The following is a 13,805-nucleotide window of genomic DNA, read 5'->3' as shown; positions in this document are numbered from 1 at the left end:
TGATATCGATAGCAAAAAAAAAAATAAAAAAACATGGGGTCGGCGGAATTTTTAGGGTCGGGCGGGTTACGCCAATGCAACAATTTTTTTTTTTGGCCTTACTGTTATGTTACTCTTAAAGGCATAATTTACCATTTGCAGATGAAACAAAAACCCAACATTAGTGCTTTAAAATAGTTATAAAATGTGAGTTAGGGATAGAAACAACCACTGTAAAAATTTGAATCCGTGTAATCAATGTTAAGTATTGTTAAATACACAAAATGTGAACAATAGTTATAATAAGAATGCTTCCAGACTAAACCGTATACAGTTATGGTTTATTGAGAAAAATGCTGATATCTCCTGACATTTTAGGCTTTATTGCAAAAATTGTATCTGGTAGGATGTTTTGTGATGCAACAGACCTACACATGCATCAAGTGTGATATCTTGAACATTTTTTAAATCACTGCTCCCAAAGGTAAACTGGACCTTGAAGTTCATCACCCAAATATTGTTAACACCTCATCATCTTCTGCCATATTTACGTTATTGATGACAAGAGATGTTGTAGAAATGTGATTTGGTCCATCAGCAGTATATTATAGCAAGTATGTTGCAGGATTCGAAATTGGCGATGGTCCGCTGGCCATTGGCCACCCAAAATCATGTCGGACTAGCTAAAAATCATAAAATTCTGAAGTTACTAGTCCGTCTGGCTAGCCAAAACATTGCTTCAGTGTTAAAATTGATTCTAATTAAGTAGTCCGCCTGGCTAGTAAAAAAAAAAAGTTAAGTGCGACCCCTGTGTTGTTAGATGGCCATTCTTCTGCTTTCAGGTCATTGTGCAGTGTGTATGCTTCACAGAAAAAAAAAAACCATTGGGAAGTAAGCAGCCTACATGTATCCTCATCAGACATAAAAAACAGACACATTACACACACATCATCCGAACAGATGAGATTACTACACTGGGTCAAAAAATCACATCATTCAGCACGCACATCCACAACCACAAAACAATGAGTTAGCTCTCACAAAAGAATTTTTTCCTTTTGAAAACAATGCTCCAAGAACCACAGACAATGAATTCAATTAAAAAAGTACAACTGAAACTATGATGAAGGGCTTCAGACAAAGAGAGCATAAAAGTTACAACCTTCCTATGTTGAAAATCAGATGACATCTAGTATTCTCTGTACATACACTCTCCAAACAGTGATTTGCATTAATTAGCTTCAGTGCATTTTAGCAAATCGATACAGAAACATATGTCTGAAGATACAACAGGCTTTACCATGTGATACGAAGAGTTTTGGAAGGAGTAGAATGTCTTTTGATACAATAGAATTAGAAACAATCTCTTTACAATCTCTATTCAATACAAATGATTGCTCTCCCATTTGGTAAAAGGCTGTATGAACCTATGTGTGTCTATGGGAAATGTGTGTTCTAACAGTATTAGCTCTTAATAATATTAACAATAATAACAATGATAATAACAATGATGATGATCATCATCATCATCATCATCATCATCATCATCATAATGATAGTGGCTACTTGTTGCCACTATTATTAGCTACTGTTATAATTACTAGCAAGTGCCCATCCACTGCACTTGCCAAGCAATGAGTTTTGCTTGCCCACGGCAAGCAAGCAATACATTTGTAGCACCTTGTATTAGTTTTGTCTATGACAAAGATATTAAGGCTGCTCTTCAGGAAATAATACTCTGCAGCACAGCCTGGTGACCAGCATTTACAATGCAAGATTCAATGCAATATTATCTATACCTTCACTCGACACAACTGATCAACATTCAAAGATTATCTAGGACATGGTTGCTATTCTTCAATTCTTCTGCTCTTCCAACTCTTCTTTGGATCATTCTCCTTTGACTCTGATAGTTTACATGCTGCCTGAGCAGACAATGTCTGCATCACGGTGTTTCAGTTGAAAAAGTCCAATCTGATCGGATGACACAAATCATTAATTCCATGGTGTTTAGTTGCAGACAGGATGGGTTGAAAGCTGTAGGAGCGACCACCAATCCCTGCTTTCAAAATCCAGGGCACCTCGGCAAAGAGCAGCTGCTCGAGAGACACAGTGAATGTATGTATGTGTGTATGTGTGTGTGTATGTGTGTGTATGTGTGTGTGTGTGTGTGTGTATCACTATGTGAGTGTTGGATTATATGCGTATAAATGCCCCATTGATTGAAGTAAATTCTTTTTGTCTTTCTTTTCTGGAGAGGGAGGAAATTGTTATCCCTTCAGACAGACAGCTATCTATAATTATACTACCTGAAAGAGTTTTAATTCTGACGAGATATGAAGAAATCCTTGAACACTCTCCACTCTCCCTCAAGAAACCAGAGACATGTCCAGACATGAGGCGGAAACATTCCACAGCATTAGCGAAGCCCTCCACCCTTCAGATTTCCATTCTTGTTTTTGTTTTGTTTAGTTTTCTTTAGGGTAAGTTTACTCCATTGTAACCACTAACCCCCCCCCCCCCCCCCCCTTTCTCTTTTTTCTCTGTCTCTTTCTGTTAGACCAGATGTCCTTTTTGTGACAATCCCCCCTTTCTGAAGGTGGGGATGAAAAAGCAAGGAGGTGGTGAAAGTGTACAGAACAAGAGGTATTGCAACACACCATGCTGCAGCTCTCCCCCCCCCCCCCCATTCTGTGCCTCTCTACCTGACCACGTGGTGGTAAAAAGGGCATGCTGAGCTGAGGAGAGGGGTGTAAATGGGCGCTAAAACTGGCCCACATGTACAGATAAGCACACTGTTTAAATGCCATGGTTTCCCCCTTTCCCCAATCTACTTCTCATCAGCATGAAATCACCTGCCACGTTCTGGGAAATGCCAATTTCCTTCTCACTCCAATATAGAGAGTGGGGCTTGGATAACCATGTTATTATTAAAGGGGAGCATCATAATATCTGTTAAAATATCTGTGGTGTATTTTGTCCACTGATTACCAGCCTAGATTGCAAATTGTGATATTTTACAGCAAATTTTACAGGAAGGTATTTACAAAATTTAAACCATTAGGCCTACATGAACAGGTTTTATAATACTGTATATTAGATGGTTATGTTCTGCACTTGCTTTGCTGATCACACCTCATGACCTAGATCCACAATATCACAACTGAGGTTCATAAAATCAATAAAAGAGAATATCATCTCAAGTTATATAATATTTCTCCAGTCTTAGTGAAAATAGAAATTTAACAAATGCTACATTTCAAGCCCAATATGATGTGAAACAGTTTGGAAAACAATGCAGATCAAAACTTCATGATTTGCAACCTACTAATGCCAATCACATATCATAAAATATGTTCCTGAATTATTAAAATAGTATGTTTTATACATTGTATTCTGGCATGGTACTACTGATCTATTTGTCACTCAATAAAAAAATCACATTATATTCTGCATTATTTTGAGTTTCATCTAGATAGTGAATGGGACTTTCCATGACACCTATTAAATCACAATGTTACGGGCAATTTGACAAGGTCCTTACAAAAATGAATAAAAATTATCAAGCAGGTGAATGCCCATGTGCTTTATCAATAAACCTTACTAAAAAAAAATGTTGAGATTTTGCACGATAATGCATACGTACTCAACATAATTATTGTAAACCAAAAATTTTCACATCATTTAGGCCCTACAATGTAAATTTAATGAATTTTGTGAATTTTTGTCTCTGTTTTGTATTCATTGTATGCCAGTGGCACTTCGCAAAAAATTTAAAGCTGTGCTAAAGTGGTCAGTGGTCAGCACTTGTTTTTTGTTATGTTAATTATCATACAAAGCAATCATCTCTCCATGTAATCATTGACATTGTTGTACCACTTTAGTCAATCAGATAGATAGGGTCTATAATAGCAGAGAAATAGGAATATCTCTCTTTGGAATCTCTAATAAAATAGTATAGCATATTTTCAAATGACAACAGTTCACAATCAATCGGTCCATTGATCGTGAGGTGAGTCATTATCAAAGCCAGAGTGTCGAGTAGAGGAAACTTCACATTAGTTTTACAACATAGGCCTACCTTCTTTAAGTAACAAAAAAGACAATAATACAAAATTGATGAACATGTCTTCACTGTCACATTCTAAGAAAATTCATATAACATAGACTTGCATAGTGTCACTATTAGTGGATGCATGATCGACACAATCAATACTCATCAATATTAATGTAGTTTCATCCCTTTGCCTTTCTAACACGATCAAGAGTCAAACATCTACCAGGTGGCCTGGAAACCAGCCTATTGTAGGTGGGTCGCAGTGCGGTGACTTTCCCTGGCCCTAGCTAGGCCCGACGATCGGGCAACAGTTTGAACCAACAGTCAACACGCACTCCACGCCTCTGCACCCGGCATGCACATTATGCACATCGATGTTTCAAAACTTTTTTTGACGTTGATGGAGAGTATAACTTACCTTCGTTAGCAGTCGTCAAACAACAGTCCGTCAAGTCACCAATACAGTAAATTCCATCTAATGATGTCCACGTCTCTTTCTCAAAACGTATCACACGATAATGATCACACGATCTTACAGGTGTTCGAGCTCGCTACTGCAGGAGCGAAACACAGTACTCGACCACTTAGCGGCTTCGGAGCAGCGGTGTGGTGGCATGGCATACCAGAATGCTCCTGGTGGAGGGGGGGAAAAAGTGCTCTTTACGATACACGTCACTCGCCGCACGCCACAAGAAGTTTGTGCAGTGTTCGGAAGAGCGCAAAGAGTGGGTGTGTTGCCTGCACATGCTGCGGTGTGATCGACGATATCGGGACCGCTGATGCTTTCTAGTCTTTGAATATAGTCCTTTAGAAGGAAATGTGGCGATCAAAATTATGTAAAAACAAATTTGTATGTAAAATAAAGATAAAAACTATCAGATCAAATAATTTTTATACATTTTACTCATCTCCCTAAACTAATTTGGATTTGTATGTGATTTTGTAGAGCTCTTCTGGACATGAGTTTAGTACGTGTCTAGTTTTTCACACTATCAAAACCCCACCTGATCAGCTGGATGTTGGGCAATAAGAAGGGGAAATCAAAATACAAACTTCGGCGCGCAGGAATGACACCGCCTGATTTATGACTATATACTGTATATTGATAGCGCCATCTGTCGAAAAGTACATGGAAATCTCCTCGACCAGAAATAATAACGGTCAGCATGTTAGTATCAGCGTCATATCATTATTCTGCAAGATAAAACAACTCATCGGAGAACATTTAGCAAACAACCTTTCCGAAACATTTTGCCGACTACTGCTTATTTGTTGATGTGAGGAGGCCTATTCATTCATTCCATGTAGAGAGTGCAAGTAGTCCTGAAAATACCACAGAGATGAAACGCCCTCACGTTTCTCGATGTAAGAGCAACATTCGTAGACTACAGCTGTTTAAGATTTTATTGAACATAATAATCATCTAATCAGTGTAACGTGGACGCATTTGACTTGTCAAAAATACATTACAATTTCTAACAAATGACGTGATGTTTACTTTCGCACGAATGGTAGTAAAAGCAACGACAATTTGATGTCAACTCCCATTGTTCTTGAGATTCGAAGCGTGCTCTTTCCCTCTCAGAGCAAAATCAAACGCAAAGAATGATGAAAGTCTCAGCAAAATCGGATCTAAAATGCATGAAATCTGGATACAACGACTTTACTTTTTTTTTTTTTGGGGGGGGGGCTTTTTACATTGGAGACTATCGGAGTGCTTTCTAAACGTGACAGAGTGTTGGCAAGCTCCTCTATACAACAAAATAAATACTTAATAATCCTCAGCGAAATTTTGTTCTGGGTTTCGATTCGGCAAATTCGAAGGACAGACATAAAATCAAAACTGATCATTCAGATACCATGCTTCTTGAGTATCATAAAGTTGATTTACAGCAATGTCTAGATATTAATTACTTCCAACTTCAACAATTTGCACATGCCGGTGTCCGATTACGGCTCCACGACATTTGCTCCGTCGATTATTGCTCCCATGAAATATCTCCACGCTAAGCCAAACATAGATTCTACCCCACAAACATAATCCTAACCTTAATCTTAATCCTCACATAAAACTAAACGTAAAACCCGATCACAATCCAATCTTGAAGGGACTGTACAGTACAGGTTGATGTGGGTATTAATGTTTTGAACATTCCTAAGTGAGATAATGAGAAACCTCTTAAATGAAATATGAAAGAGCATGTAATTTTAAGAAGGATTCAACGTTTATTTGATGAAAATTGGTTTTCAAATAGCTGAGATATCAAAAAAATAATTATAACAAAAGGCGACAGGCCACGCCTTTTATTAGGATCTGTCTGTTTCACCTTGTTTTTGGATATCTCAGCCATATCAAAACCGATTTTCATCAAATAAATTTTTGATACCCCTTAGAATTGCATGTTCTTTGACATCTCATAGAACCTAAAACCCTATCACAATCCAATCTTTTAACCCTAAGTCCTTAAAGAAAATAAGGCTGGAGCAATTGTTGCAGAAGCAAACATCACATCACCCCGATGAATATTACATGTATGTGTCTATACATATAATAACGTATTAACCTACTGTACTCAGGTATTCCTAAGTCGAATAACCCGCATATCCCATCAAGATTACTTCACCTCGGAGCTTTTACATATAGTAGACTCTGTATGACAATTGCTATCCTGATGCAATGATGTTTCACATATTGTACACTGTTTTTTGATATGATATTCAGTTGATTGCAAATATTATCATCTCACTGAAGTAAAGTACGTGTTGACCGTTTTTTACATGCACAGCCACGAAAATGACGATCTTATAATTATAGAAGTTGAAAGCATAATATATATCTATGTATATATATGTATATATATATATATACATATGTATATATACATATGTATATATATATACATATATATATATATATATATATATATATATATATATATATATATAATATATATATATATATGTATATAATCTTTGTAGGAAAATCGTGTCCCTTACGTAATAGTTGCGTAATAGGTGTATGGAACAGCATTTGGCATGTTTAACTATACTAGTATGTTACCGATATTTTTTTAATCTTTTTTAATGAATATAGTATAGCAACGGTACCAATGCTGAGTCTCGTAGAATATCTACAGGTCTGTATCTATATCTTTCAGTGTTGAGGAGTAAGAAGTGTTGATATAGTGCAACGACCTGGCCACATAATCAGATAATCAAAGCAGACAGTCTCTTATAAATCCACATTCCGATACCAGAATTTTTTTTCCACTTCATCGAGAGCAAACTCCTCATTGGACCCTGTGAAACAACTACAATGTACCCCTCCCCCCCCCCCCACACACACACACGATTCAGCAGTTTCATTGATAATATCAATTGTTTCACTTTCATAACATTGATTAATTAACATGACCTCAAGAGTGCATAGACCAAGCAGTTTATTCTACTTGTTACCGATGATGGGAACTAATTTTATGATTCTGCACGAAACTTGATGCCCACACCCTTTATGTGGTGAACAGTAAATAATAATACAGTCTGTTGCAAGGGTGAGTTACTTTCAGAGCGACCGTTGCTAGGAAATACACACAAGCACTTGACCAAGCTTGAAAACAATTCTTTGGTAAATGGAAAGACTCCTAAAAATGTTGGTTTGGGTGACGTTCGTTCTTTCGAAAGTTCGTTTAATTCCGAAATACACAAATTCCCAATCTTCGTTCGTTAATCTGAAAATAGAATATACAAATTAATTCATTTCATTTCATTTCATTTCATTCCACATGCATACTTCAGTCCGGAGACTGTTCTTCCGCAGGTCCGTGCGGATAAGATACAACATAAATGTATCAGAAATGAAAACGAAGCTCATTCATAAAAAAACAAAACACTCCGAACAAAGAAAACAGACACGAAGGTTCGTTGCTCCGAAAATGAATATATGGTCTGTTATTCTGAATGTTCGTTAATCCGAAATCGAAAGAGGTTCAATAATCCGGAAATGAAAAGATGGTGCGTTCTCTTATAATACGAACCTTCGGAATCTTCGGAATAATGACCCTCCGCCCATTTTTACGTTTGGTTGTTTTGTCTTGTTTTGTTTTTGTTTTCATTTGCGCCTCCATTGTCCACGCTCACGTTTGTCTACAATATTATAATGTCAGTTGTTATGTGACTGTGTCCCATAGCACATGAATATCTAATAGTTTACATATCTTATTTTAATGACAACCCTGACAAACAATTTACACTGGCATTCTTCTTCTGCAAGCTTTCAAACAGTGTGAAAAAAAGAAGTGCCTTCACAAAAAAAAAAAATTAAAGACACATGCTACAGAATTATAGAGGTTTTCCGTTGCCTAGTTACAAATGAAACATGATTATATTTTGTTGACTTAAATTTTAAGTCAACAAAAACATATCTGACAAACATTGATATCATTCAAAACAACATTATTTTTTTTTTCTTTTTGAAGGGAGCATGATATGAGCCAATACGCCGGTTGTTATAGGGTGAACGTATTTCACAGCATCCGCTGCTAAGATACGTACACTGCATTGGCCCACCACCCTTGAATATAATTGGTTATAAGGAAAACTGATTGTGCTACGTTTCATGCGTACTGATATCACTAATTACGCAGTTCTGGCCATGCTTTATTGTGCACCCACTTTGATTGACTGTCATCAGTAACTCTGGACCGGGCTCTAGATCCTTCCATTAGTGATGATCAGGGTGACAAATATCAAGTGACATATTCACGGATGTGCACTTTTCGTATATGTCAAACAAAGTCTTCGATCCCCTCGTTGTGGATGGCACAAACCTTTAGCATATAACATCTCGTACACGCAAAAATATTAGCAAAACTTTCGTGGGGAAGAGTTTAGAATAATAAAACAATCGGATTATTCTGATTGCCGATGGCATGCCAGCAGTCGTGCTCAGCTCCCAGTGGCGGATCCAGGGGGTCACCGGGGCCCGCGCCCCCTTTAATTTATTTCTTAAGAGAAGAAGAAGAAAATAAAGCGCACCGGGAGTGCGCCCCCTTTTGTTTTATTTCAGTTGCTTTTTTTAAAATAAAAGTATGCGTTAAATCGCTCGATATCAGCGGACATTTTTCTGTTTGTTTGTTTGTCAGCTGATAAAACCCGGAAGTCGCTCCTTTGCTTTGCGTCCCCCTTTTTTTACGGAATTCCTGGATCCGCCGCTGAATCCTGCAGCAGTTTATTCACTCCTTGCAGGGAGGTGTCTCACCTCCCTGCTCCTTGCAACAATAACAACAAAACCATGAATTCTCAACAGGGATACACATTTCATGTGGTATGACTTATAGCCAATTGTTGTACCAGAAGGAGATGAAATATAAAGATGACATTTCGTCCAAGAGCCACTCGTGGGTGACAGGCCGTTATTGCCATAATTCATCGCGTCGTGAGAAAATCAGAGATTCCGAATAGATACTCATTGCACCGAACAATAACACACCTGTAATACTAAACTTTCCTGTTTGTTGGCTTAGGGCACACCTTGCAAAAAATGGCAATTTTTCAATCACTCCAGCGAGAGAATTTTGCTGGATGGCAGATTTACATCCACCGAGAAAATATGCAGTCACCACACCTATACTTATGAGGTGAACATTGTGGAATATTTCCTCATAATGATGACGTTGGCGGGAACGTTTTGATATTCTCTCTAATTCTTTGTGTAGATGTTTCATTTTCTGCGCGATCAACGGACTAATATGCAGAGTAATACACACGCGTAAATGAATGTAAAGATGTATAATTTCACGATGAATTTTACGAGCGTAATTTTGTATCAACTTTGAGTATTCCACACGCATCAGTTATGTTACGACAACGCAGATTAAAGATAAAAGTAGGACATCAGAATTAATGCGACTCCATCGATTTAACAACTAATGATAAATTTCAGACGTTCTCTTGTTGGTTTTAATCTCACATAATTATTCTTATATCATTAACCTTTATTCCAACATTGTCCTATCATTTTGAGATGAATAACTTCAAATATGGTACTTAATTTCTCTTTCTTTAAGAAAAAAAATTTTTTTTCAGTTCATGAAAACGAATACTTTCCTTTGTTTGTTTACTTTTTAATTGAATTTTTGCCATCATAATATACATGTATATATATATATATATATATATATATATATATATATATATATAAATATATGCTCCCAAGAAGTATTTTTATTTCATATCTATACTTCATAAAATGAAAGGCGGTTACACGAGTTTAGCGCCGCCATAGTCGCACAATATAAGAACGTTTTATTTTCTTTTAGTGATGCGTGAACTATAATTAACTATATGTTTAGCCTCCAATACAATGGGTATTGCTTTTTTTGTTCGTAATAATAAGTTCCCAAAGTGCGTCAAAATGTCATACCATGAAGACAATTGTATAATGTCAATGCAAAAGTGAAATAAAACGATCGATCATGCATACCTACAATTTTCAGGGACCTAAGACACATAGAGATGTTTGATGTTGCTGTTGTTGATGATGGCGGTTTTTTTTTTTATATTTTATTGTAAATGATTTATTTTTAGTCAGACTATCAAATGGCAATTACAAGGTGTAGTAGTTCTTTCTTACACATGAAACAAAATATAACAGAGACAATGCAAAATACACTCTTTTTAATCTGGCGATTCCTTACTTTACATTCAGTGTAAATGTCAGTTTAAGTTCGCACTAGCGGACAGACGTACCCGTGGGAACACGCGGCCATATCAAAAAGACGTTTATGCATCGATTCGACATTAAATGAAAATACCACACCATCGGGGGAAAAAAAATCAAGTTATGCATGTTGTGGTAGTAACCCTGACCTCACCCAGGGGTCTTTCTTGGGTTCAAAGGTCACGATGTACGAGACTGGTCGAAGGTAGTTGTGTTTACGTCGCGCCAGCATCGTTCCGATGATAAATCGTTTTGAATGATGTCTGTCGCAAATGGAAGAAAAATAGTCTCTTTTTTTTCTTTTTTTCGGCGCGCGTGTACGCCTTGTCGGCCAGTGACCAATTCAGCCAGTCTTGTGGAAACGCAACTTGCCCATGTCGTCACGAGCTATATTCCAAATTACAAAAAAAAAAAAGAAAAAATCATGGTGGCTGAGAGTAGCGAAGTTGTTTTGAAAAAGCGTCTCTTGACTTTTCTCAGACCCGAACTTTTCATGGGAGTTTGCAAGAATTTTTATAGATGTATTTATGAAAGTTAGGGCGAGACGTTTTGCTTGTAAATATTTTGGCGGTATTAAAAAAAAAAAAGTCTATCTGACAGGGCATGGGAGTTTCTTTCTTTCGATATATACCGACCCGTTCTCTTGGGCGTTCTCTTCAGTCACACCGTGTTGTTGACGGGACAAACACGGTAGATCTTCTTGCTCAACCTGTTATGGACATGTCACCGTTGAAATAAAGTCCAAGTTGTAAATCAAGAAACCGTTATATCTTGTTATTTCGGTAGTATTGCCATCATTTTGTTGGATGGAGGGCCATTCCGCTAAGCATGCAGACACACTGGCATTCCAAAACCGACTTAAGTGGAAACTGTATAGATTACAGAGAAAATTATGTAAATGAATTGATAGTGTTGTTGTTTTTTATTATCTTATAAGTATAGATGCGTGGTTAACAGGTAGCTGATGGCCGAAAAATACAGTTTGCAAAATGAAATTTAGAAAAAAAAATAAAATAAAAAAGCGACTGTCTTTCACGTACACACACATCAATATGTCTAGGGATGTGATTTTCATCATTTAAAAAATCTTGAACAGGTCTTAAGAAATTGAGTTTCGAGTTCTTGAAAGCTTTCAACCACCCTCTTGAATAATCTACTCAAAATTCAACGAAAATAACTTGATAAAAAGTGAAAATAGCAAACATAGTATACATGCAAACATCAGTTTTCTTTAGCTGTCCAGCAGTAAAATTTGCATTGCACATCCATAGGTGACACGACATTTGCTCCTGCGACAATTGCTCCGGTCTTACTTTCTCCAAGGACTTAGGGTTAATTAGGGGTAGGGTTGTGATAGGGTTTCAGGTTTATTTTGATGTGAGGATTAGGATTAGGGTGAGGGTTACGTGTTTGAGTAGGTTTTATGTTGGGCTTAGCGTGCAGATATTTCATGGGAGCAATTGTCGCTGGAGCAAATGTCATGGAACCCATATCTAACCTATCTCTTCATAATTATATTATAAATACAGTTGACTCCCGTGATAACGAAGTCGTTGGGACTGGCAGTTTTCTGTCATTATATTGAAATTTTGTTATAACCAAACCAATGAACAATTAAAAAACATATATATATAAAGAGGACAATGTTCGGGCCTGATTTTTTACCTCATTGTAACCGGAATTTTGTTATCACCGTGATTGTTATAAACGGGAGAGGACTGTAGCAGTATCAATTCGAATGGAACATTCTGATACCCTATCTAGATCAAAATCATTTATTCTTGATATGGGAAACTGAACATAAGACAAGGGAAATGGAAATAAATGAAATTTGGCTTCACCCTCCAGGCTAGCTAGGGGTGCAACCACCATTTTGTACTTGTGACTGCTATGATGCTTACGTTGGAAGCAAAATGCCATTGGAGGGAAATGTCCTATACCATGACGTCATTCATCGTATAGTGCACTATATCATGCTATGGATCAATGAACTGTTAATCCAGAGCTTGTGCAAAGTGTCATCATGGTCAGTATATCAGTCTCATAGACCACGGTGTAAGTTACATCCATTGCAGAACACTGGTTGTCTGTGCTGCAATATGGAAACATTTATTCTATCAATGTTATTATTACAGACCTCTCAACCTTTCTGACTAAAAAAAAAAAAAAAAAAAAAAAAAAAAACATGGTAAAAAAGAGATTATTTAACTCAATAATAGGAAAGAGAGTGCAGTTGCCATAAGAGTGTGTAGTAAAATTATCAAGAAAAATGGGAAACTCCTTTTGAAACAAGTGCTGGGAATGGTCAAAATTCAGATTCTTCCTCCAAATTCAGAATGGTTGGGAGGTCTGTTATTATCTATTAAGATATGGAGGGATATAGCACAAGTATATCATGCCCTGTTTAGATGCACTAGTCAAATTATGGACTCTTTGTGAGAGAAATATCACCTCAGAATCTATAATTAATCACTGAGAGCCTCTCAGTGCCTGGTATATTCCTTTTATTATGTTGCAATGCCAAACATAAGTTGCTATTCCTCAGCTGTTAATGATTTGTATACAAATAATGATGATTTAATGATCATTGTGAGAGTCACAGTCACACAAGAAAAGCTTTCCATATCATTTCTCCAGAGTAGCAGGGTACACGCTTGTTGAGGTGGTCTGTTTCACACAAAATATAAGAAAACAAAATTGTTCAAAACTGGCGAAGACCCCTCCCCTCCCTCCCACACACACACACACACACACACACACACACACACACACACACTTGTCTTACTCTATTTCTATTACTGGTACCCTATAAAGCGTGATATACTTAGCTTTACTGACAAGATTCAAAACACAGAATTACACATATGTTGCAGTTACACATTTCCAGAGAATTTAATTTGCAAAATCAAAGTCAACCATGACAAAATACTTGCATTATTATAAACTATACAATTCTGATGCCCAGTTTTCAAGAGCCATAAAATTAATTGCTGACGTTTTCTTTTTTTCCTTAATCATACAAAAGAAGGCCTTTCTTTAATCTCTTACTTA

The 13,805-nt window shown here is 36.9% G+C and overlaps 1 protein-coding gene across 1 annotated transcript in view; it reads right to left on the bottom strand.

The window, feature by feature from the left end:
* Positions 1–4,605, bottom strand: part of LOC139718678 (plexin-A2-like) — a 128,819-nt gene extending 124,214 nt beyond the window's left edge. The window contains exon 1 of the mRNA XM_071630136.1: positions 4,455–4,605. The gene's annotated coding sequence lies outside the window, so the exon portion shown is untranslated. The remainder of the gene's footprint in view (positions 1–4,454) is intronic.
* Between the last annotated feature and the right edge of the window lie 9,200 nt (positions 4,606–13,805).

The sequence above is a fragment of the Diadema antillarum genome, unplaced genomic scaffold, assembly GCF_040938485.1.
Source record: "Diadema antillarum isolate AM-2024a unplaced genomic scaffold, OU_Dant_1.0 scf00000098, whole genome shotgun sequence".
Classification (NCBI taxonomy): domain Eukaryota; kingdom Metazoa; phylum Echinodermata; class Echinoidea; order Diadematoida; family Diadematidae; genus Diadema; species Diadema antillarum.
This window is presented reverse-complemented; position numbering and strand designations above follow the sequence as displayed.